The sequence below is a fragment of the Lithobates pipiens genome, unplaced genomic scaffold (assembly GCF_037356315.1).
Source record: "Lithobates pipiens isolate NorthernLeopardFrog02 unplaced genomic scaffold, aLitPip1_a1.2 Scaffold_18, whole genome shotgun sequence".
In the NCBI taxonomy this organism is placed as follows: Eukaryota; Metazoa; Chordata; class Amphibia; order Anura; family Ranidae; genus Lithobates; species Lithobates pipiens.
The window spans coordinates 512,856,360-512,878,748 of record NW_027507758.1 but is presented as its reverse complement, the minus strand read 5'-3'; the positions used below and the strand labels follow the sequence as shown (position 1 = coordinate 512,878,748).

Genomic DNA, 22,389 nt, shown 5'->3' with positions numbered 1-22,389 from the left:
TAATAGGTGCCCAAAAACTCAGCTGTATGTTAGCAAAACAAAGGGATTCATTTTGCTAACATTGAACCCCCTTTCAGCCAATCAGGTGTGCAGGGTCTGTGTTACCTGTCCCCTGATTGGTTGAAACGACGGGCTCTGTGATTGGACGCGTGATAGGTGTCCAATCATAGCTGAGGAGGAGTGGGCTAGAGAAGACATCAGGGTCAGGGAAGAAATGGGGGACACCGGACATCACCGTCACCCGCTGCCCACCCGAGACAAGGCAAGTGCTGGGGAGATGGGCAGCACAGTGGCAGCGTTTGATGGGCAGAGTGGCTGCGTTTGATGGGCACAGTGAGGCTGCAATTGATGGGTGTTTTTTTTCAGAATCTTTCAGTTTATTTGCACCCCCAAAAATTTTGAGCACCACCACCAATAACACTGAGGCTTAGCGGAGTGTAAGGAATGAATAGGACATATGCCCCATGAATCATTCAGGCTTGTCAGTGATTAAACACCAAGGATCGAAGAACCTCAATGGATATAGGCGTGGAAACAGTTTATTAAAAAATGTTGCTTGTCTTGCAAAACGCTCTCAAACCAAGGTTTTACTGTATATGTAAAGCGCTGTGTAAATTGATGGCGCTATAACAGTATCTCATGGACAGAGGACAGAGTGGGGGGTTGTAGTCAGATGGGGAGTAACAGTGGGGTTCAGTGTCTTTTCACTCACAGTGATTGCAGAATCTGCTCTGCTGGAAAACAAAGACCACTGAACATGACTCCTCATATCCAAATCATATGAGGTATCTGCTCTCCACAAATCACAGCTGGCTGGGCATGCCGGTGTGAACTGACAATATTTTAGAATTCTTATACACTGACTTTTTTTCCATTAATGGACTGATTTTGTTATAAAATTCTGAAACAAAATGTATGGTGATTTATAGTTATGGCTTTATGATTAAGGCTGTGTGACCATTGAATGGAGCACAACACCATATAGACACGCACGCTCCGCCGGAGGCATGATTGCATGCTGATTGGACCCAGGGGATGCCAATCAGCGGGTCCGGCAGACCCGATGTCCTCTGACCACCCGTGATCATTCCCTCAAGTCCCGCCCGGAGAAAAGTCCGCTCAATTTGAGCGCGTCTCCAGGTAGCCGGGGCCAGCGAAGGAGGCATCGCTGGCCCCGTCACCTGGTATGGACTTAAAGGGGAACCCCTACGCCGAAAAAAATCGGCGTGGGGTCCCCCCCAGGTCCACATCAGACCCTCATCCGAGCACGCTACCCGGCCGGCCAGGAAAGGGGGGGAAGAGCGAGCGCCCCCCCCCTCCTGAGCCGTACCAGGCTGCGTGCCCTCAACATGGGGGGTGCCTTGGGGAAGGGGGGTCACAGCCCCCCCACCCCAAAGCATCTTGTCCCCATGTTGATGAGGACAAGGATCTCTTCCCAACAACCCTGGCCCTTGGTTGTCGGGGGCCCCCGATGTGAATGAGTATGGGGTACAATGTACCCCTACCCATTCACCTGTGAAAAAAAGTAAAAAAAAACACAAGGGTTAAAATAGTTTATTGCACAGCTCCGGGGGTCTTCTGTCCGTCTTCGGGGGTCTTCTCACCGGACTCCTCCGCTATCTTCTGCTAGCTCTTTTACTAGCGGAGGAGCCCGGCTTTCTTCTCCGCCGCGGCCCTCTTCTTCCGACTTCGGGGGTCTTGTCCCCCTCTTCGGTTCTTCTAGCTCTTTTACAGGTGGTGGCCCGGTCTTCTGTCGCCGCGCAGGCCCCCCTTCCCCAAGGCACCCCCCCATGTTGGCACGCGGCCTGGTACGGCTCAGGAGGGGGGGCGCTCGCTCGTCCCCCCCTACCCTGGCCGGCTGGGTAGCATGCTCCGATAAGGGTCTGATGTGGACCTGGGGGGGACCCCCACGCCGATTTTTTTGGCGTAGGGGTTCCCCTTTAAGTCCATACCAGGTGACGGGGCCAGCGACGCCTCCTTCGCTGGCCCCGGCTACCTGGAGACGCACTCAAAATGAGCGGACATTCCTCCGCGTGTGTGGGCGAGTCTGTTCATTTCAAAAGTACGGCGGATAGTCCAGCGGACTTAGTACGCCGTACTAGTCTGCTGAAAAAGTGCCGTGTGTGGGCAAGTAGCCTGTTCGGAAAGTCCGGTGGGAAGTCCGCCAGATAGTCGGCTACGTGTGTACGCGGCATTAGAGTACCTGAACTTCCTTTCCAACCCTCTGATCCCATGTCAAGAGACTGTTCATTGTCTACGGTTTTTGCAAATAAAATCCATTTAAGTGGATCTGTCGTCAGTCTCTCAAGTTACTGGGCCATCTACCACGGGACACCCCGTGGCCCAATCTAACCAGCAGCTCCTTCGGGGGTTAGTGCTACATTTGTATATATCTCTTTGGGATGTGGTGCCCTTGATCGCCTGACACCTGGCAGGTTCAATACAACTTATTTTGGTGGTATTTCATGACAACTTTGTTTTTTTTAATATATAAAATTCCCGACCCCAACCCGATAGAACACCTTGGGGATGATTTAGAGCAGAGACTGTGAGCCAGGACTTCTCGTCCACATCAGTGCCTGACCTCACCAATGTTCTTCTGCAAGAATGGTCAAACATTCCCATAGACACACTCCAAAACCTTGTGGACAACCTCCCCAGAAGATTTGAAGCTGTTATAGCTGCAAAGGGTGAGCCAACTCAATATTGAACCCTACGGAATAAGACTGGGATGCCATTAAATTCATGTAAAGGCAGGTGTAATATGGTGTGTGTATACACAGACGTTTAGAAATAAATGTAAACAAACATATTAAAACATGAAATCATGGATGGTGTCAATAGGGCAGTGGCCAGTGTCAGTAAAACAGGGGAATATGTGCCGCACGTGGTGATTAGGATGTGCCCAGGCTCACCCTGTGGGCATACCATTGGGAATGCCATAATCCTGGTATCCTCTTCAACAGCGGGCGGTCCGCTTTCAGATAAAAGTGGTCTCTGCGGTGGATTTGTCGCAAGATCACTTTTATCGTCGGAGGGAGAAGGGCCCCCCGCCGTGCTGCGGCCATCTCCACCGCTTACCAGAGCTGTCTGTAGTGGCAGAGACGATCGTGTCCTCTTCCCTGTGAGGCTGGATGCCACGTGAGGGAAAGATGCCCCCACTCTGCTCCATACCATTGGATGACGGAAGAGACTTCAAAGGTCACTTCCCCCTAATGGTCTTAAAAGGGGATTTTTTTTTGTAAATAAAAAGACATTTAAGTGTAAATGTGATATCTGAGGTCTGCTTGACCCCCAGAACTCACATTTAGGAGGTCCTGTCACGCTTTTTTTCTATCACTTTTTTTAAAAGGACAGAGTACAAATAAAATAAAGAAGAAATTTTTTTTTTTTTTAGGTAACCCGCCGAGCTCACACGCAGAAGCGAACGCATACGTTAGTTGTGCCCGCATGTGAAAACTGTGTTAAAAAGCCCTCTTTACCCCTCACCCCCCCCCCTCCGCTCCTCACACCCCCCTCTCTACCCCTCACACACCCCCCCTCTCTACTCCTCACACACCCCCCCCTCGTCTACTCCTCACACACACCCCCCCTCCGCTGCTCACACACCCCCCCTCTCTACCCCTCACACACCCCCCCCTCTCTACTCCTCACACCCCCCCCCCCCACTCCTCACACCCACACCTAGGGTTGCCTAGGTGTGGGAGAGGCACAGACATGGCAGGATCCAGGGGGGTGCTGATTTACACCCAGATTTCAGTTGTGCCCTCCGTTTGATGTGATGTCTGATTGGCCACTGATCTCCCCCCACAATCGCCCGCACTCAGAGCTGGGAAAAGGCAATGGCATCCTACAGCAGTGAGAGGAGAAGTGGCAGAGTGGAGAGATGGCATCGGACTGTACACACACACTTTGATTACCGCCCCCCTATCTCCTCCAAGGGCTGCTCATCTCCTGGTGTTATGTTGAGAAGTGGCCCCCATCGAATAGTGCCCGGTATGTACTGCGCATGCGCCGTAAGGAACAGCACAACAGCTGATTTGCCGATCAGATGGGCTGACGTAATCAGAGCGCATGCGCACATCGTAGGAGGTATCTCTCGATGGGAGATACCATTTCACAGGTACAATTTAAATCTATACAAACAGCGGGGGAGACCATAGTTCTCAGATTGTGCATCGCTGCTGCTGGAGGGCGGCTAGTGTGTGTTGAAGAGCTGGTTTTGTCTGTGTTGCAACCCGACCTTTCCCACAGGCAAAACCGGCCGTTCAACACAGCAAACCCGCCTGCAACACAGACAAAACCGCACCATCAGCACACTGTAAAGCCGCCCGCAACAGCGAGGCACAATGTGAGAACTACAGTCTCCCCCGCTGTTTGTATAGGTTTCAATTGTGGCCCTGAAATTGTATCTCCCATCGAGAGATGCCACCTACGATGCCCTGGTCACGTCACTCCAGCTGATTGGCAAATCAGCTGAAGTGCGGCTCCGTCCTGCGCATGCGCGGGCACTACTCGATGGGGGGGCACTTCTAGACAGAACACCGGCAGCAGGAAATGTGGATGGGGGGCGGTAATCACACTGTGTGTGTGTACAGCCCAATGTCATCTAAGAGCAATCCTGTCTCATGTGCTGGAGGAGCGCTGTAGTGACAGGAGAGGATGAGGAGGGAGAGGTCACAGGGAAATTGTACAAAATGGAGGAGGGGGGTAAAAGTTTGTGCTTTGGATGTTTGTGGAGAAGGAGGGTGGGCATTTATCTGTGCTGTGAGGTGTAATCAGGATGGGGGGTGTATTTGATAGAAGGAGAAATAGGGGGGGGGGTATGTGCTAGGGCAGTTTTGGAGGATTTGAGCCGGACGGGGAATGTTTGCCCTAAGGGTGTGGGAATTTCTGCTAAGAGGGGGAAATTTCTTCTGGGGGGAGATTTGGGTAGGGAGGAAGAATGTGTGCAAGGAAAAGGGTAATTTGGAGGGGGTTGTGGATTTGTGGGGGGATTTGCTCTAGGAGGGGGGAGTGGGGGATTTTTTTTGCTAGGGGGAAGGATTTGTGTTAGGAGTGAGGGCTGGGGGAGGAGTGAGGGCTGGGAGTGGGGGTTGGGGGATTTGTGCTGGGAGTGGGGGTTGGGGGATTTGTGCTGGGAGAATGGATTGGGGGGGGGGGGTTATTGCTAGAAGGGGGATTGGGGAGGATTAGTGATTTGGGGGATTTGTTCTAGGAGGAGTGATTGGAGGCGGGAGGATTTGTGCTAGGAGAGGGAATTGGGGGGGTAGATTTCTGCTAGGAGGGGGGATAGGGGTGGGATGTGAGTTGATGGGGGGGGGCATAATAACTGTGTAGTGGATACTCCCACTTTGAATTAGATATAATGATGAAAAGTGACCCGCTGCCGCAGGCACCCGATATCTTATGGGTATGTAATGTGATTGGTATATATATGGAATGGAGGGGCTGCTGTAGTGATTGGCAAATGAATTGATGCATCAAAACTGACATGACATCGGTGTACAAGGATGTAATTAATGGTCATTCAAATAATGTGACAATAATGAGCAAATAAATATCCAAGACGTGAAAATTCATATAATACAATCCAGAGCACTTTAGGTGCTGATAACAGTAATAAATATATGAAAAAGAAGGTGGAGATGAATGTATAAAATACGGAGGATTCATCTGTCAATGTGCAGCGATTGCTATGAAGACAGCAGAATATTAATAGTGATTTATAAACAGACGACTCCGAAGTAAAGGGGGAGATGAGAAATCTGAGGCGACTTTCACACTAAAAAGTAGCGGCAATTTACCGCCGATACCCCCACCCCCCCCCCCAGTGTGAAAGTGCCCTAAATTGTTCTCTCTTGTAATCCTTTAATGTAATGGGGTGTCCCTTTCCAGTGTTGTAGGAGGGATTGTGGGGATTTGCGCTGGGAGGAGGGGGGCCCCTGTCGTGGAGGGAGTCAGGGGCCCCTGTCGTGGAGGGAGTGGGGGGCCCCTGTCGTGGAGGGAGTGGGGGGCCCCTGTCGTGGAGGAAGCCGGGGGGGCCCTGTCGTGGAGGAAGCCGGGGGGGCCCTGTCGTGGAGGAAGCTGGGGGGGCCCCTGTCAGGGAGGAAGCCTGAGGGCCCCTGTCAGGGAGGAAGTCCGAGGGCCCCTGTCAGATAGAATTTGGGAGGCCCCTGTCAGATAGAAGTCGGGAGGCCCCTGTCAGATAGAAGTCGGGGGGCCCCTGTCAGATAGAAGTCGGGGGGGCCCCTGTCATGGAGGGTGTGGGTTGCCCTTATCATGGAGGAAGTTTGGGGTCCCTGTCATGGAGGGTGTCAGGGGCTCCTGTCATGGAGGAAGTCGGGGGATTCTGTCATAAAGGAAGTTGGTGGGCCCCTGTCATGGAGGGTGTCGGGGGCCCCTGTCGTGGAGGGAGTCGGAGGCCCCTGTCGTGGAGGGAGTCGGAGACCCCTGTCGTGGAGGGAGTCGGGGGCCCCTGTCGTGGAGGAAGCCGGGGGGGGCCCTGTCGTGGAGTGAGCCGGGGGGGGCCCCTGTCATGGAGTAAGCCGGGGGGGCCCCTGTCAGGGAGGAAGTCCGAGGGCCCCCGTCAGATAGAATTTGGGAGGCCCCTGTCAGATAGAAGTCGGGAGGCCCCTGTCAGATAGAAGTCGGGGGGGCCCCTGTCATGGAGGGTGTGAGTTGCCCTTATCATGGAGGAAGTTTGGGGTCCCTGTCATGGAGGATGTCAGGGGCCCCTGTCGTGGAGGGAGTCGGGGGCCCCTGTCGTGGAGGGGGTCAGGGGGGGCCTGTCATAAATAAAGTCGGGGGGCCTGTCACGGAGGGTGTCGGGGGCCCAAGTCACGGGGGGTGTCGGGGGCCCCTGTCACGGGGGGTGTCAGGGGCCCCTGTCACGGGGGGTGTCAGGGGCCCCTGTCAGAGAGGGTGTCAGGGGCCCCTGTCAGGGAGGGTGTCGGGGCCCCTGTCAGGAAGTAAGTCGGGGGCCCCTGTCACAGAGGAAGTCAGGGGGCCCCTGTCAGGAAGTAAGTCGGGGTTCCCCTGTCAGGAAGTAAGTCAGGGGCCCCTTCATGGAGGGTGTCGGGGGCCCCTGTCATGGAGGAAGTAAGGGGCCCCTGTCATGGAGGAAGTTAGGGGCCCCTGTCATGGAGGAAGTCTGGAGGGTGTCGGGGGGCCCCTGTCATGGAAGAAGTCGGGGGGCCCTGTCATGGAGGAAATCGGGGGCCCCTGTCATGGAGGGAGTCGGGGGCCCCTGTCATGGAGGGAGTCGGGCGGGCTGTCACAGAGGGTGTGGGGGGCCCCTGTAATGTAGAGTGTCGGGGGCCCCTGTCAGGGAGGGTGTCGGGGGTCCCCTGTCATGGAGGAAGTCGGGGGTCCCCTGTCATGGAGGAAGTCGGGGGTCCCCTGTCATGGAGAAAGTCAGGGGCCCCTGTCATGAAGGAAGTCGGTGGGCCCCTGTCATGGAGGGTGTCGGGGCCCCTGTCGTGGAGGGAGTTGGGGGGCCTGTCACGGAGGGTATCGGGGGCCCCTGTCACGGGGAGTGTTGGGGGCCCCTGTCACAGGGAGTGTCAGGGGCCCCTGTCACAGGGAGTGTCAGGGGCCCCTGTCAGAGAGGGTGTCGGGGGGCCCCTGTCAGAAAGGGTGTCGGGGGGCCCCTGTCAGGAAGTAAGTCAGGGGCCCCTTCATGGAGGGTGTCGGGGGCCCCTGTCATGGAGGAAGTCGGGGGCCCCTGTCATGGAGGAAGTCGGGGGCCCCTGTCATGGTGGAAGTCGGGGATTCTGTCATAAAGGAAGTTGGTGGGCCCCTGTCATGGAGGGTGTTGGGCCCCTGTCGTGGAGGGAGTCGGGGGGGGCCTGTCGTGGAGGGAGTGGGGGGGCCTGTCATGGAGGGAGTCGGGGGGGGCTGTCATAAAGGAAGTTGGGGGCCCAAGTCACGGGGGGTGTCGGGGGCCCCTGTCAGGGAGGGTGTCGGGGGCCACTGTCAGGGAGGGTGTCGGGGGCCCCTGTCAGGGAGGGTGTCGGGGGGCCCCTGTCACAAAGGAAGTCAGGGGGCCCCTGTCAAGGAGGGTGTCAGGGGGCCCCTGTCATGGAGGAAGTCGGGGGCCCCTGTCATGGAGGAAGGCGGGGCCCGTGTCATTGAGGAAGTCGGGGGCCCCTGTCATGGGGAGTGTCGACGTCAGGGTGTTGGGGGCCCCTGTCATGGAGGAAGTCGGGGGCCCCTGTCATGAAGGAAGTCGGTGGGCTCCTGTCATGGAGGGTGTCGGGGCCCCTGTCGTGGAGGGAGTGGGGGGGCCTGTCGTGGAGGGAGTTGGGGGGCCTTTCACGGAGGGTAACGGGGGCCCCTGTCACGGGGAGTGTCGGGGGCCCCTATCACAGGGAGTGTCGGGGGCCCCTGTCACGGGGAGTGTCGGGGGCCCCTTTCACGGAGAGTGTCGGGGGCCCCTGTCAGAGAGGGTGTCGGGGGGCCCCTGTCAGGAAGTAAGTCAGGGGCCCCTTCATGGAGGGTGTCGGGGGCCCCTGTCATGGAGGAAGTCTGGAGGGTGTCGGGGGCCCCTGTCATGGAAGAAGTCGGGGGGGCCCTGTCATGGAGGAAGTCGGGGGGCCCTGTCATGGAGGAAGTCGGGGGGTCCTGTCATGGAGGAAGTCGGGGGGCCCCTGTCATGGAGGAATTCGGGGGCCCCTGTCATGGAGGAAATCGGGGGCCCCTGTCATGGAGGGAGTTGGGGCCCCTGTCATGGAGGGTGTCGGGGGGGCTGTCACAGAGGGTGTGGGGGGGCCCTGTAGTGGGGGGTGTCGGCGGGCCCTGTGACAGAGGGTTCAGGGGCCCTTGTCACAGGGAGTCAGGGGTCCCCTGTCATGGAGGGTGTCGGGGTCCCCTGTCATGGAGGGTGTCGGGGCCCCTGTCTTGGAGGAAATCGGGGGCCCCTGTCATGGAGGAAGTTGGGGGGCCCTGTCATAAAGGAAGTTGGTGGGCCCCTGTCATGGAGGTTGTCGGGGGCCCCTGTCATGGAGGGAGTCGGGGTCTCTGTCATAAAGGATGTCGGGGGGGCTGTCACGGAAGGTGTCAGGGGGCCCGTCACTGTAGGTGTCGGGGACCCCTGTCACGGTGGATATGGGGGGCCCCTGTCACGGGGAGTGTCGAGGGACCCTGTCACGGAGGGTGTGGGGGGCCCCTGTCAGGGAGGGTGTCGGGGGCCCCTGTCACGGAGGGTGTGGGGGGCCCCTGTCACGGAGGGTGTCGGGGGACCCTGTCAGGGAGGGTGTCGGGGGCCCCTGTCAGGGAGGGTGTCGGGGGCCCCTGTCAGGGAGGGTGTAGGGGGCCCCTGTCAGGTAGGGTGTCGGGGGTCCCTGTCAGGGAGGGTGTGGGGGGCCCCTGTCAGGGAGGGTGTCGGGGGCCCCTGTCAGGGAGGGTGTAGGGGGCCCCTGTCAGGGAGGGTGTCGGGGGTCCCTGTCACGGAGGGTGTGGGGGGCCCCTGTCAGGGAGGGTGTCGGGGGCCCCTGTCACGGAGGGTGTGGGGGGCCCCTGTCACGGAGGGTGTCGGGGGACCCTGTCAGGGAGGGTGTCGGGGGCCCCTGTCAGGGAGGGTGTCGGGGGCCCCTGTCAGGGAGGGTGTAGGGGGCCCCTGTCAGGGAGGGTGTCGGGGGTCCCTGTCAGGGAGGGTGTGGGGGGCCCCTGTCAGGGAGGGTGTCGGGGGCCCCTGTCACGGAGGGTGTGGGGGGCGCCTGTCAGGGAGGGTGTGAAGGGGCCCCTGTCATGGAGGGTGCCGGGGACAACATCACGGAGGGTGTGGGGGGCCCCTGTCACGGAGGGTGTGGGGGGGCCCCTGTCATGGAGGGTGTGGGGGGCCCCTGTCATGGAGGGTGTGGGGGGCCCCTGTCACGGAGTGTGTCGGGGGCCCCCTGTCACGGAGTGTGTCGGAGGCCCCTGTCACGGAGGGTGTCGGGGGGGCCCCTGTCAAGGAGGGTGTCGGGGGCCCCTGTCACAGAGGGTGTCAGGGGCCCCTGTCACAGAGGATTTCGGGCCCCCCTGTCACGGAGGGTGTCAGGGGCTCCTGTCACGGAGGGTGTGGGGGCCCCCCCTGTCACGGAGGGTGTCTGGGGCTCCTGTCAAGGGGGGTTTGGGGGGCGCCTGTAAAGGAGGATGTGGGGGGCCCCTGTCAAGGAGGGTGTGGGGGGCCCCTGTCAGGGAGGGTGTGGGGGGCCCCTGTCACAGAGGATATGGTGGACCACTGCCTGGCATTTCTCTTCCCTCAGACTAGAAAGGAGGAGAGAAAACACTGAGGGATCGTTACACAAGCCCGCCCACATCCCGACACTGGACCCGCCCCATCAGGTGACATCGGTCATATGACACTTACTTTCTCTCCAATAGATGTGCTATGAAGAATGGGGGGGTGTAGTCTCCGATTTGTCCTCTGTAGGGCGCTGTGTCCTGTTAAAACAGCCTCTGAAGAGCACACGACCTCTTCCTGGCACAGCAGCAGCAAAGTGACGCCGCTCGGCCAGCCTCTGCCTTATAATCATCAGTTATCCACTCTTCATCTGATTGGAGGACTCGATCTTCATCTGAGTGGCCGAGGTGAGCAGCGCATAATCTCCATGACAACGGGGGACACAGGCTGGTTCCATGTCACTGGGGGGGGGGCAGTCTAGATGTCACAAGGGGGGGAAAGTATGTGGGGGGGGCAAGTCTGGATGTCACCTGGGAGGGGGCAAGTCTGGATGTCACCTGGGGGGACATCCAGACTGGCCCCCACTGGTGGATGTCACTTGGGGGGGGGCAAGTCTGGATGTCACCTTGGGGTGAGCAGCGCATAATCTCCATGACAACGGGGGACACAGGCTGGTTCCATGTCACTGGGGGGGGGGCAGTCTAGATGTCACAAGGGGGGGAAAGTATGTGGGGGGGGCAAGTCTGGATGTCACCTGGGAGGGGGCAATTCTGGATGTCACCTGGGGGGACATCCAGACTGGCCCCCACTGGTGGATGTCACTTGGGGGGGCCAAGTCTGGATGTCACCTTGGGGGGACAAGTCTGGATGTCACCCAGGGCAAGTCTGTCACGGGGCGCAGTCTGGATGTCACCTGGGGGGGGCAAGTCTGGATGTCACCTGGGGGGGCAAGTCTGGATGTCACCCAGGGCAAGTCTGTCACGGGGCAGTCAGGATATCAGGGGCAAGTCTGGATGTCACCTGGGGAGCAAGTCTGGATGTCACCTGGGGGGGGCAAGTCTGGATGTCACATATGGGGGGGCAAGTCTTGATGTCTTCTGGGGGAGGCAAGTCTGGATGTCACCCAGGACAAGTCTGTCACGGGGGGGGGGCAGTCAGGATGTCACATGGGGCAAGTCTGGATGTCACCGGAGGGGGGGCAAGTCTGGATGTCACCCAGGGCAAGTCTGTCACGTGGGGCAGTCTGAATGTCACACGGGGCAAGTCTGTCACCGGGGGAGGGCAAGTCTGGATGTCACCTGGGGGGACATCCAGACTGGACCCCCTGGTGGATGTCACCTGGGGGGGCAAGTCTGGATGTCACATATGGGGGCCCAAGTCTGGATGTCACCGGGGGGGCCCAAGTCTGGATGTCACCTTGGGGGGGCAAGTCTGGATGTCTTTTGGGGGGGCAAGTCTGGATGTCACCCAGGGCAAGTCTGTCCCGGGGGGTGCAAGTCTGGATGTCTTTTGGGGGGGGGCAAGTCTGGATGTCACCCAGGGCAAGTCTGTCACTGGGGGCAGTCAGGAAGTCACATGGGGCAAGTCTGGATGTCAGGGGGCAAGTCTGGATGTCACCTGGGGGGCAAGTCTGGATGTCACCTGGGGGGGCAAGTCTGGATGTCACCTGGGGGGGGCAAGTCTGGATGTCACCCAGGGCAAGTCTGTCACGGGGGGCAGTCAGGATGTCACATGGGGCAAGTCTGGATGTCAGGGGGCAAGTCTGGATGTCACCTTGGGGGGCAAATCTGGATGTCACCTTGGGGGGGGCAAGTCTAGATGTCACCTAGGGCAAGTCTGTCATGGGGGGGCAGTCAGGATGTCACATGGGGCAAGTCTGGATGTCAGGGGGCAAGTCTGGATGTCACCTGGGGGGGGGCAAGTCTGGATGTCACCTGGGGGGACATCCAGACTGCCCCGTGTGACATCCAGACTGGCCCCCCTGGTGGAGGTAAGTCTGGATGTCACATATGGGGGGCAAGTCTGGAAGTCACCTGGGGGGGCAAGTCTGGATGTCTTTTGGGGGAGGCAAGTCTGGATGTCACCCAGGGTAAGTCTGTCACGGGGGGGCAGTCAGGATGTCACATGGGGCAAGTCTGGATGTCACTGGGGGGCAAGTGTGGATGTCACCGGAGGGGGGGCAAGTCTGGATGTCACCCAGGGCAAGTCTGTCACGGGGGCAGTCTGGATGTCACACTGGGCAAGTCTGTCACCGGGGGAGGGCAAGTCTGGATGTCACCTGGGAGGGGGCAAGTCTGGATGTCACATGGGGGTGAAATCTTAATGTCACATATGGGGGGGCAAGTCTGGATGTCGCCCAGGGCAAGTCTTTCATGGGGGGGCAAGTCTGGATGTCTTTTGGGGGGGCAAGTCTGGATGTCACCCAGGGCAAGTCTGTCACGGGGGGCAGTCAGGATGTCACATAGGGCAAGTCTGGATGTCAGGGGGCAAGTATGGATGTCACCTGGGGGGGCAAGTCTGGATGTCACCTGGCGGGACATCCAGACTGCCCCATGTGACATCCAGACTGGCCCCCCTGGTGGATGCCACCTGGGGGGGCAAGTCTGGATGTCACCTAGAGGGGCAAGTCTGGATGTCACCCAGGGCAAGTCTGTCACGGGGCAGTCAGGATGTCAGGGGGCAAGTCTGGGTGTCACCTGGGGGAGCAAGTCTGGATGTCACCTGGGGGGCAAGTCTGGATGTCACATATGGGGGGGCAAGTCTGGATGTCTTCTGGGGGAGGCAAGTCTGGATGTCACCCAGGGCAAGTCTGTCACGGGGGGCAGTCTGGATGTCACACTGGGCAAGTCTGTCACCGGGGGAGGGCAAGTCTGGATGTCACCTGGGAGGGGGCAAGTCTGGATGTCACATGGGGGTGAAATCTTAATGTCACATATGGGGGGGCAAGTCTGTCACGGGGGGCAGTCAGGAAGTCACATGGGGCAAGTCTGGATGTCAGGGGGCAAGCCTGGATGTCACCTGGGGGGGCAAGTCTGGATGTCACCTGGCGGGACATCCAGACTGCCCCATGTGACATCCAGACTGGCCCCCCTGGTGGATGCCACCTGGGGGGGCAAGTCTGGATGTCACCTAGAGGGGCAAGTCTGGATGTCACCCAGGGCAAGTCTGTCACGGGGCAGTCAGGATGTCAGGGGGCAAGTCTGGATGTCACCTGGGGGAGCAAGTCTGGATGTCACCTGGGGGGGCAAGTCTGGATGTCACATATGGGGGGGCAAGTCTGGATGTCTTCTGGGGGAGGCAAGTCTGGATGTCACCCAGGGCAAGTCTGTCACGGGGGGCAGTCTGGATGTCACACTGGGCAAGTCTGTCACCGGGGGAGGGCAAGTCTGGATGTCACCTGGGAGGGGGCAAGTCTGGATGTCACATGGGGGTGAAATCTTAATGTCACATATGGGGGGGCAAGTCTGTCACGGGGGGCAGTCAGGAAGTCACATGGGGCAAGTCTGGATGTCAGGGGGCAAGTCTGGATGTCACCTGGGGGGGCAAGTCTGGATGTCACCTTGGGGGGGGCAAGTCTGGATGTCACCCAGGGCAAGTCTGTCACGGGGGGCAGTCAGGATGTCACATGGGGCAAGTCTGGATGTCAGGGGGCAAGTCTGGATGTCACCTTGGGGGGCAAATCTGGATGTCACCTTGGGGGGGGGGGGCAAGTCTAGATGTCACCTAGGGCAAGTCTGTCATGGGGGGGCAGTCAGGATGTCACATGGGGCAAGTCTGGATGTCAGGGGGCAAGTCTGGATGTCACCTGGGGGGGCAAGTCTGGATGTCACCTGGGGGGACATCCAGACTGCCCCGTGTGACATCCAGACTGGCCCCCCTGGTGGAGGTCACCTGGGGGGGGGCAAGTCTGGATGTCACATATGGGGGGCAAGTCAGGAAGTCACCTGGGGGGGGCAAGTCTGGATGTCTTTTGGGGGAGGCAAGTCTGGATGTCACCCAGGGTAAGTCTGTCACGGGGGGGCAGTCAGGATGTCACATGGGGCAAGTCTGGATGTCACCGGGGGGCAAGTGTGGATGTCACCGGAGGGGGGGCAAGTCTGGATGTCACCCAGGGCAAGTCTGTCACGGGGGGCAGTCTGGATGTCACACTGGGCAAGTCTGTCACCGGGGGAGGGCAAGTCTGGATGTCACCTGGGAGGGGGCAAGTCTGGATGTCACATGGGGGTGAAAGCTTAATGTCACATATGGGGGGGCAAGTCTGGATGTCGCCCAGGGCAAGTCTTTCATGGGGGGCAAGTCTGGATGTCTTTTGGGGGGGCAAGTCTGGATGTCACCCAGGGCAAGTCTGTCACGGGGGGGCAGTCAGGATGTCACATAGGGCAAGTCTGGATGTCAGGGGGCAAGTATGGATGTCACCTGGGGGGGCAAGTCTGGATGTCACCTGGCGGGACATCCAGACTGCCCCGTGTTACATCCAGACTGGCCCCCCTGGTGGATGTCACCTGGGGGGGCAAGTCTGGATGTCACCTAGGGGGGCAAGTCTGGATGTCACCTGGGGGGGCAAGTCTGGATGTCACCTTGGGGGGGCAAGTCTGGATGTCACCCAGGGCAAGTCTGTCACGGGGGGGCAAGTCTGTATGTCACACCGGGCAAGTCTGTATGTCACATATGGGAGGGCAAGTCTAGATGTCACATATGGGGGGCAAGTCTAGATGTCACAAATGGGGGGGCAAGTCTGGATGTCACATATGGGGGGCAAGTCTGGATGTCACATATGGGGGGGAAGTCTGGATGTCACCGGGGGGGCCCAAGTCTGGATGTCACCTTGGGGGGCAAGTCTGAAAGTCACCCAGGGGAAGTCTGGATGTCTTTTGGGGGGGCAAGTCTGGATGTCACCCAGGGCAAGTCTGTCACGGGGGTAGTCAGGATGTCACATGGGGCAAGTCTGGATGTCAGGGGGCAAGTCTGGATGTCACCTGGGGGGGGCAAGTCTGGATGTCACCTGGGGGAACATCCAGACTACCCTGTTTGACATCCAGACTGGATGTCACCTGGGGCGGCAAGTCTGGATGTCACATATGAGGGGGCAAGTCTGGATGTCACCTGGGGGGGCAAGTCTGGATGTCACCCAGGGCAAGTCTGTCACGGGGGGCAAGTCTGTATGTCACACCGGGCAAGTCTGTATGTCACATATGGGGGGCAAGTCTTGATGTCACATATGGGGGGGCAAGTCTGGATGTCACATATGGGGGGGGCAAGTCTGGATGTCACATATGGGGGGGCAAGTCTGGATGTTACATATGGGGGCGGGCAAGTCTGGATGTCACATATGGGGGGGAAGTCTGGATGTCACCGGGGGGGCCCCAAGTCTGGATGTCACCTTGGGGGGGCAAGTCTGGATGTCTTTTGGGGGGGCAGGTCTGGATGTCACCCAGGGCAAGTCTGTCACGGGGGGCAAGTCTGGATGTCTTTTGGGGGGGCAAGTCTGGATGTCACCCAGGGCAAGTCTGTCACGGGGGCAGTCAGGATGTCACATGGGGCAAGTCTGGATGTCAGGGGGCAAGTCTGGATGTCACCTGGGGGGACATCCAGACTGCCCCGTTTGACATCCAGACTGGCCCCCCTGGTGGATGTCACCTGGGGGGGCAAGTCTGGATGTCACATATAAGGAGGCAAGTCTGGATGTCACCTGGGGGGGCAAGTCTGGATGTCACCCAGGGCAAGTGTGTCACGGGGGACAAGTCTGTATGTCACACCGGGCAAGTCTGTATGTCACATATGAGGGGGCAAGTCTGGATGTCACATATGGGGGGGCAAGTCTGGATGTCACATATGGGGGGGCAAGTCTGGATGTCACATATGGGGGGGCAAGTCTGGATGTCACATATGGGGGCGGGCAAGTCTGGATGTCACATATGGGGGGGAAGTCTGGATGTCACCGGGGGGGGCCCAAGTCTGGATGTCACCTTGGGGGGGGGCAAGTCTGGATGTCACCTGGGGGGGGCAAGTCTGGATGTCACCTGGGGGAACATCCAGACTACCCTGTTTGACATCCAGACTGGATGTCACCTGGGGCGGCAAGTCTGGATGTCACATATGAGGGGGCAAGTCTGGATGTCACCTGGGGGGGCAAGTCTGGATGTCACCCAGGGCAAGTCTGTCACGGGGGGCAAGTCTGTATGTCACACCGGGCAAGTCTGTATGTCACATATGGGGGGCAAGTCTTGATGTCACATATGGGGGGGCAAGTCTGGATGTCACATATGGGGGGGGCAAGTCTGGATGTCACATATGGGGGGGCAAGTCTGGATGTTACATATGGGGGCGGGCAAGTCTGGATGTCACATATGGGGGGGAAGTCTGGATGTCACCGGGGGGGCCCCAAGTCTGGATGTCACCTTGGGGGGGCAAGTCTGGATGTCTTTTGGGGGGGCAGGTCTGGATGTCACCCAGGGCAAGTCTGTCACGGGGGGCAAGTCTGGATGTCTTTTGGGGGGGCAAGTCTGGATGTCACCCAGGGCAAGTCTGTCACGGGGGCAGTCAGGATGTCACATGGGGCAAGTCTGGATGTCAGGGGGCAAGTCTGGATGTCACCTGGGGGGACATCCAGACTGCCCCGTTTGACATCCAGACTGGCCCCCCTGGTGGATGTCACCTGGGGGGGCAAGTCTGGATGTCACATATAAGGAGGCAAGTCTGGATGTCACCTGGGGGGGCAAGTCTGGATGTCACCCAGGGCAAGTGTGTCACGGGGGACAAGTCTGTATGTCACACCGGGCAAGTCTGTATGTCACATATGAGGGGGCAAGTCTGGATGTCACATATGGGGGGGCAAGTCTGGATGTCACATATGGGGGGGCAAGTCTGGATGTCACATATGGGGGGGCAAGTCTGGATGTCACATATGGGGGCGGGCAAGTCTGGATGTCACATATGGGGGGGAAGTCTGGATGTCACCGGGGGGGGCCCAAGTCTGGATGTCACCTTGGGGGGGGGCAAGTCTGGATGTCTTTTGGGGGGGCAGGTCTGGATGTCACCCAGGGCAAGTCTATCACTGGGGGGGGGGGCAGTCTGGATGTCACATATGGGGGGTGGTAAGTCTGGATGTCACCTGGGGGGGCAAGTCTGGTTTCACAGCAGGGGGGCAAGTCTGGATGTCACCTGGGAGGGGGCATGTCTGAATGTCATCCAGGGCAAGTCTGTCACAGGGGGGCATTCTGGATGTCTCACCGGGGGGCAAGTCTTGATGTCACAGCAGGGGGGCAAGTCTGGATGTCACCCAGGGCAAGTCTGTCACAGAGGGGCAGTCTGGATGTCACATGGGGCAAGTCTGCATGTCACCGGGGGGAGGGCCAGTGTGGATGTCACCAGGGGGGCCAGTCTGGATGTCACACAGGGCAAGTCTGTCACAGGGGGGACAAGTCTGGATGTCACCTGGTGGGGGCCAGTCTGGATGTCACAGGGCGGGCAAGTCTGGATGTCACACGGGGCAAGGATGTCACCTGGTGGGGCAAGTCTGTATGTCACATATGGGGGGGCAAGTCTGGATGTTACAGAGGGGGGGGTGGCAAGTCTGGATGTCACAGAGGGGGGGTGGCAAGTCTGGATGTCTCAGGGGGCAAGTCTGGATGTCACAGAGGGGGGGCAAATCTGGATGTTACAAGGGGGGGCAGGTCTGGATGTCTCACGGGGTAAGTCTGTCACGGGGGAGGGGCAAGTCTGTATGTCACATATGGGGGGCAAGTCTGGATGTAACATATGGGGGGGGCAAGTCTGGATGTCACATATGGGGGGGGGGGCAAGTCTGGATGTCACATATGGGGGGGCAAGTCTGGATGTCACATTTGGGGGGGGCAAGTCTGGATGTCACATGGGGGGGCAAGTCTGGATGTCACATATGGGGGGTGAAGTCTGGATGTCACAGAGAGGGGTGGCAAGTCTGGATGTCACAAGGGGGGGCAAGTCTGGATGTTTCAGGGGGCAAGTCTGGATGTCACAGAGGGGGGGCAAGTCTGGATGTTACAAGGGGGGGCAGGTCTGGATGTCTCAGGGGGTAAGTCTGTCACGGGGAAGGGGCAAGTCTGTATGTCACATATGGGGGGGCAAGTCTGGATGTCACATATGGGGGGGCAAGTCTGGATGTCACATATGGGGATGTCACATATGGGGGGAGGGCAAGTTTGGATGTCACGGGGGGGGGGGGGGGGGCGGCAAGTTTGGATGTCACCAGGGGGGGCCAGTCTGGATGTCACCAGGGGGGGCCAGTCTGGATGTCACAAGGGGGGGCAAGTCTGGATGTTACAGAGGGGGGGCGGCAAGTCTGGATGTCACAGAGGGGGGTGGCAAGTCTGGATGTCACAGAGGGGGGTGGCAAGTCTGGATGTCACAAGGGGGGGCAAGTCTGGATGTCTCAGGGGGCAAGTCGGATGTCACAGAGGGGGGGCAAGTCTGGATGTTACAAGGGGGGGCAGGTGTGGATGTCTCACGGGGTAAGTCTGTCACGGGGGAGGGGCAAGTCTGTATGTCACACCGGGCAAGTCTGTATGTCACATATGGGGGGTCAAGTCTGGATGTCACATATGGGGGGGTCAAGTCTGGATGTCACATATGGGGGGGGCAAGTCTGGATGTCACATATGGGGGGAGGGGCAAGTTTGGATGTCACCAGGGGGGGCCAGTCTGGATGTCACCAGGGGGGGCCAGTCTGGATGTCACCAGGGGGGGCCAGTCTGGATGTCACCAGGGGGGGGCAGTCTGGATGTCACACGGGGGGGAAATCTGGGTGTCACATGGGGCAAGTCTGTCATGGGGGGCAGTCTGGATGTCACCTGGTGGGGGCAAGTCTGTATGTCACATATGGGGGGGCGGCAAGTCTGGATGTCACCTGGGGGTGGCAAATCTGGATGCCATCTGGGGGGGCAAGTCTGGATGTCACCTGGGAGGGGGCATGTCTGAATGTCATCCAGGGAAAGTCTGTCACACGGGGCAAGTCTGGATGTCACCGGGGGGAAGGGCAAGTCTGGATGTCACCGGGGGTAAGGGCAAGTCTGGATGTCACCCGGGGGAAGGGCAAGTCTGGATGTCACCGGGGGGAAGGGCAAGTCTGGATGTCACATGGGGGGCAAGTCTGAATGTCACACGAGTCAAGTCTGTCACAGGGGGGACAAGTCTGGATGTCACGGGGGGGCCAGTCTGGATGCCACACGGGGCAAGTCTGTATGTCACATATGGGGGGGCGGCAAGTTTGTATGTTACGATGGGGGGGCGGCAAGTCTGGATTTCACAAGGGGGGGCAAGTCTGGATGTCACAAGGGGGGGGCAAGTCTGGATGTCTCACGGGGCAAGTCTGTCACGGGAGGCAAGTCGGATGTCACAGAGGGGGGCAAGTCTGGATGTTACAAGGGGGGGCAGGTCTGGATATCTCACGGGGTAAGTCTGTCACGGGGGGGGCAAGTCTGGATGTCACATATGGGGGGCAAGTCTGGATGTCACATATGGGGGGGCAAGTCTGGATGTCGCATATGGGGCAGGCAAGTCTGAATGTCACATGGGGGAAAGTCTGTCACAGGGGCAAGTCTGGAGGTCACATATGGGGGGGGCAGGCAAGATGTCACATATGGGGGGGGCAGGGAAGTCTGGATGTCACATATGGGGGGGCAGGGAAGTCTGGATGTCACATATGGGGGGCAGGGAAGTCTGGATGTCACATATGGGGGGGCAGGCAAGTCTGGATGTCACATGGGGGGGGGAAGTCTGTCACAGGGGCAAGTCTGGAGGTCACAGAGGGGGGGCAAGTCTGGAAGTCACATGGGAGGGCAGTCTGGATGTCACGGGGGGGCCACAGGCTACACTGGCTGGGTGTCATGGGGGGGCCACAGGCTGCATGCCACAGGAGGTACACAATGGTTGGCACAGGCTGCCTGGATGTCACAGGGAGGCACAGGCACCCTGCATTATAAGGGGTGATGCCTATTTTCACGCCCTGCATTACTTGGGGATACCTATTTTTAGGGATGCACCAAAATTTCGACCGCCGAAACATATCGGCTGAAAATGGCCCTTTTGGCAAAAAGCAGAAAGAGAATTTTTGCCGATACTTGCACGGAAAATTGGGTGGGGCTCTGCCCCTGGTGCCGCATATCAGGGGGGCTTCCTAGATCATAGAAAAGAGGAGAGCCGCCGCCTGTTTCATTATAGCACCGGGAACATCACAGCTTTCATTTCAATATCTGTGTTCCCTGCTGCGTGCTGTCACATACAGCCCCTCTACCTTGTCCATGCACTTTGATAAACAGATCAAACCTCTTTTCTATGATCTAGGAAGCACCCCTGATAGGCGGCACCAGGGGCGGGGGGGCGCTATAATGATACAAGCGGCGGCTCTCTCCCTTCACTGGCTGCAATGGCGACACTGGCTGCACTACCGGGGACATAGGCCGGGACGCTGGCTGCACTACCGGGGACATAGGCCGGGACGCTGGCTGCACTACCGGGGACATAGGCCGGGACGCTGGCTGCACTACCGGGGACATAGGCTGGGACGCTGGCTGCACTACCGGGGACATAGGCTGGGACGCTGGCTGCACTACCGGGGACATAGACTGGGACGCTGGCTGCACTACCGGGGACATAGGCCGGGACGCTGGCTGCACTACTGGGGACACTGGCTGGCTGCATCTGACGAGCACTGGTGAGGCTGCATTGATCTCTTGTATCATATCTTCAGTCTCTGACCATCTCCTGTACCATGTCCTCGGTCTCTGACCATCTCTGCAGTCTCTGACCATCTCCTGTATAAATTGTTATTTTAAAAACAGTCACTTTCGGTATCGGTGTTATTCGGTTTTCGGGATCAAGGAAGATTTATTTTCGGTTTCGGCACCAAAAAACCCATTTGGTGCATCCTTACCTATCTTCACAGCCTGCATTACTGGAGGGGATACCTATTTTAAATACTTTCATTACAACAAGAGGGATGCTAAATTTCACAGCCTGTAATATTATAAGAGGGGATACAGAATTTCACGACCTGCATTAGTACTATTGTGGGAGGACACAAACTTAACCCCCCAACTGTCATAGAGGGGGGAAAAAGGAAACCGGTAGCAGTTATTATTGTCATTATTTGGGGGTGACGTGTATTAGTGGCAGGGGCTCAGTCTGGTGTTTCAGTTGGACGGGGGTCAGTCTGAGGTGTCAGTAGTTTGTTATGGGGGGTGTCAGTCTAGGGGGTGGTGATCTACCTGTCTGTGTAGCCAGCGGTTGGGGTAATTCCTAATTTTTAGTGGTTTGGAGTAGGTAGGTTTCCTCACTCCTCAGCGAACTTATTATTATATTTCAATTAAACAATTTTTTACAAACTTTGTGACCGGGTTCACACTATTGCGAATTGGATGAGGGTTTCCACCGCATCCAATGCGCATAGCAGGAGATTGTGAGCGACTCTCTATGGAGCCGGTTCACACATCTCTGCAGTCTCCAGTGTGAATTGCACAGGAGTCCTGCGCGTCTTTTGATTCATTTCAGGTCTGAATTCAGCCAAAATTTTGAGCTGAAACATTGAATGGAGACGCCCCGGACTCCTGCTGTGAGCCGCTGCATTCCCCATGTGAGCCCAGCCAGTTCTAAATGGAAATTTAAATCCCTGGCCCATCCATTTTTTAGTTAACCAACGTTAGAGGTATGTTACCATGCATTTCTAAATTTATCAGTTTCTGACTCTTCAATGTTTTTCTTTTTCAGCTTCCCCCATCTGTTTGGGCTGTCACCATGCAGATCTGCAATTTTCTCATCCGCCCGTGATTGGCCGTGTACTTTTGGAGTGGAAACATATATACCAATTCTTTATGCAGCTCACCTTTACACTTTTCCAATCTTGTATCGTCCGTCACCATAAATGGTTTCTTGAATAAAATTCACTGTTTTTAAAAGTTTAAAAATAATATGCTTTTAACATCAATAAAATGGTCAGTGCCTTTTTTTGCTCATACTCTTGTCTTGTTGCTTATTTCCTTAACTTTTTGTCTTTCAGTTTGCTGTTTGTTTTTGACATCCAGAAGGTTTTACACCCTTTATGACCATATTGTTTGCTATCCAGCACTGTGCTACTTTCACGCTGGGGGCGTCGGCGGTAAAGTGCCACTTTACCGTTGTTTTTGCGGCGCTATTTGGCCACTAGCTGGGCGCTTTTAACCTCCGCCAGCAGCCGAAAAAGCACTTTGT

General features: G+C 57.8%; 1 long non-coding RNA gene across 1 annotated transcript; it reads left to right on the top strand.

The window, feature by feature from the left end:
• The first annotated feature begins 10,518 nt into the window (after positions 1-10,518).
• LOC143990242 (uncharacterized) lies at positions 10,519-22,156 on the top strand. The gene is made up of 2 exons (XR_013277238.1): positions 10,519-10,575; positions 21,910-22,156. It is a non-coding gene; the product is annotated as an uncharacterized LOC143990242 (long non-coding RNA).
• The last annotated feature ends 233 nt before the right edge of the window (positions 22,157-22,389 follow it).